This window comes from Larimichthys crocea, unplaced genomic scaffold, assembly GCF_000972845.2.
Source record: "Larimichthys crocea isolate SSNF unplaced genomic scaffold, L_crocea_2.0 scaffold82848, whole genome shotgun sequence".
Lineage (NCBI taxonomy): Eukaryota > Metazoa > Chordata > Actinopteri > Sciaenidae > Larimichthys > Larimichthys crocea.
This window is the reverse complement of record NW_020860909.1, coordinates 1-3,151: the sequence shown is the minus strand read 5'-3', so window position 1 is coordinate 3,151 and position 3,151 is coordinate 1. Positions and strand designations below refer to the sequence as shown.

Genomic DNA, 3,151 nt, shown 5'->3' with positions numbered 1-3,151 from the left:
TCAACCACTTCACCTTTACTCAGCTCCATCCACCACTCCACCTTTTACTCAGGAACACCACTCCACCTTTACTCAGCTCCATCATCCACTTCACCTTTACTCAGCTCCACATCCACTCCACCTTTACTCAGTTCCATCATCCAATCTCACTTTACTCTAGTCCATTCATCCACTTCACCTTTACTCAGTCCATCATACACTTCCCCTTTCACTCAGTAAACCCCTCACCTTTACTCAGCCATCTATCCACTCCACCTTTACTCCAGCCATCATCCTACTTCACCGTTACCTCAGTCCATCATACACGCCACCTTTACTCAGCTCCCTCATCCACTTCACCTTTACTCAGTCCATAGCCACGCCACCGTGCGCAGTTCCATCAAACCACTCCACTCGTTACTCAGTCCAGTCATACACTCCACCTTCTACTCAGTCATCATCCATCTCCAACTTTACTCAGTCCATAACCACGTTCACCTTACTCAGTCCACAACCACGCCCACCTTTACGCAGTAAACCCACTTCACCTTCTACTCAGTCTAGCAAACCACTCCACGTTACTCAGTCCATCACACTTCACCCTCTCCTACTCAGTCATCATACACTTCACCTTTACTCAGCTCCCATCAACCACTCCACCTTCCCCCGTTACTCAGCGAAACCCACTTCACTTTATCAGTCCATACAAACCACTTCACCTTTACTCAGTCCCTCAACCACTCCACCTTTACTCAAGGAAACCACTTCCACCTTTACCTCAGCCTCCCATCAACCACTTCACTTTATCTCAGCTAAACCACTTCACCTTTACTCAGTCCATCCATCACTCCACCTTTACTCCAGTCTCATCATCACTCCACCTTTACCTCAGTAAAACCTTCACCTTTACTCAGTAAACCACTCCACCTTTACTCCAGTCATCATCCACTTCACCTTACTCAGTAAACCACTTCACCTTTAACTCCGTCCATCATCCACTTCACCTTTACTCAGCCTAAACCACTTCACCTTTATCAGTCCATCATCCACTTCACCTTTTACTCAGTCCATCATCACCCTCCACTTTACTCAGTCCATCATCCACTTCCAACTTTAATCAGTCACTCAACCACTCCACCTTAACTCGTCCATCATCCACTTCACCTTTACTCAGTCCCATCATCACTTCACCTTTACTCTATTCCATCATCCACTTCACCTTTATCTCAGTCCATCACCACTCCACTTTACTCAGTCATCATCCACTTCCACCTTTACTCAGCCTCCATCATCCACTCCACCTTTACTCAGTCCATCATACACTCACCTTTACTCCGCTCCATCATCCACCTTCACCTTTTACTCAGTAAACCACTCCACCTTACTCAGTAACCACTCCCCCTTACTCAGTCCATCATCCACTCCACTTTACTCCGTATAAACCACTCCACCTTTACTCAGTAAACCACTCCACCTTTACCAGTCCATCACCACTCCCACCTTTACTCAGTAAACCACTCCACTTTACTCAGCTAAAAACCACTTCACCTCTTACTACGTCCATCCTCCACTCCCACTTTACTCAGTAAACCACCTTCACCTTTACTCATTAAACCACTCCACCTTTACTCAGTCCATCAACCACTTCACCTTTACTCAGTCCATCATCCACTCCACCTTTACTCAGTCCATCATCCACTTCACCTTTACTCAGTAAACCACTCCACCTTTACTCAGTAAACCACTCCACCTTTACTCAGTCCATCATCCACTTCACCTTTACTCAGTAACCCACTTCACCTTTACTCCCAGCTAAACCACTTCACCTTTACTCAGTAAACCACTCCACCTTTACTCAGTCCATCATCCACTTCCACCTTTACTCAGTCCATCATCCACTCCACCTTTACTCAGTAAACCACTCCACCTTTACTCAGTCCATCATCCACTCCACCTTTACTCAGTAAACCACTCCACCTTTACCAGTCCATATCATCTCACTTTCCTCAGTAAACCACTTCACCTTTTACTCAGTACAAACCACTTACCTCTACTCACGTAAACCACTCCACCTTTACTCAGTCCATCATCCACTCACCTTTCTCAGTAAACCACTCCACCTTTACTAGTCCATCATCCACTTCACTACACTTCACCTTTACTCCGTCCATCATCCACTTCACCTTTACTCAGCTCCCATCCATCCACTCCCACCTTTACTCAGTAAACCATCACCTTTACTCAGTAAACCACTTCACCTTTACTCAGTAAACACTCCACCTTTACCTCATGTCATCATCCACTCCACCTTCTATCAGTCACCACTTCCAACCTTTACTCCAGTCCATCATCCTACTTCACCTTTAACTCAGTCCATCATCCACTCCACCTTTACTCAGTTGTTTTTTTCCATCAACCACTTCCCCTTTACTCAGCTCCACAACCACTTACACATTTTACTCAGTAAACCACTCACCCTTTACTCAGTCCATATCCACTCACTTTTTTACTCAGTCCATCATCCACTCTCACCCTTTACTCAGTCATCAACCACTCCACCTTTATCAGCTCCATTCACCCACTCCACTTACTCAGTCCATCAACCACTCCACTTTACTCAGTCCATCATCCACTTCACCTTTACTCAGTTCATCATCCACTTACATCCTTTACTCAGTCCACTCATACACTCACCTTTACTCAGTCCATCAACCACTCCACCTTTACTCAGTCCATCATACACTCCACCTTTACTCAGTCCATCATCCACCCACCTTTACTCAGTCCATCAACCACTCCACCTTTACTCAGTCCATCAACCACTTCACCTTTACTCAGTCCATTCAATCCCATCTTCACATTTATCAGTAAACCACTTAACCTTTACTCAGTCCATCATACATCCACCTTTACTCATCCATCCTCCACTCCACCTTACTCAGCCATCAACCACTTCACCTTTACTCAGTCCATCAACCACTCCACTTTACTCAGTTAAACCACTTAACCTTATCAGTCTTGGACTGAGTAAAGGTGAAGTGGTTAGCTGACTAAAGGTGAAGTGGATGATGGACTAAGTATAGGTGAAGTGGTTGATGGACTGAGTAAAGGTGAAGTGGATGATGGACTGAGTAAAGGTGAAGTATATGATGGACTGAGTAAAGGTGAAGTG

General features: G+C 45.3%; 1 long non-coding RNA gene across 7 annotated transcripts; it reads right to left on the bottom strand.

Moving 5' to 3' along the window:
• Nucleotides 1-1,013: 1,013 nt before the first annotated feature.
• Nucleotides 1,014-2,964, bottom strand: LOC113745543 (uncharacterized). Of its 7 annotated transcripts, none has more exons than XR_003462179.1 (5): nucleotides 2,754-2,821; nucleotides 2,215-2,237; nucleotides 1,829-1,956; nucleotides 1,603-1,756; nucleotides 1,014-1,034 (listed from the first exon to the last, which is right to left on the bottom strand). It is a non-coding gene; the product is annotated as an uncharacterized LOC113745543 (long non-coding RNA). The 7 variants fall into 7 exon arrangements; XR_003462176.1 differs by lacking the exon at nucleotides 1,014-1,034 and adding an exon at nucleotides 1,318-1,329 and having other exon boundaries at nucleotides 1,598-1,756; XR_003462175.1 differs by lacking the exon at nucleotides 1,014-1,034 and adding an exon at nucleotides 2,938-2,964 and having other exon boundaries at nucleotides 1,580-1,756; nucleotides 2,754-2,807.
• Between the last annotated feature and the right edge of the window lie 187 nt (nucleotides 2,965-3,151).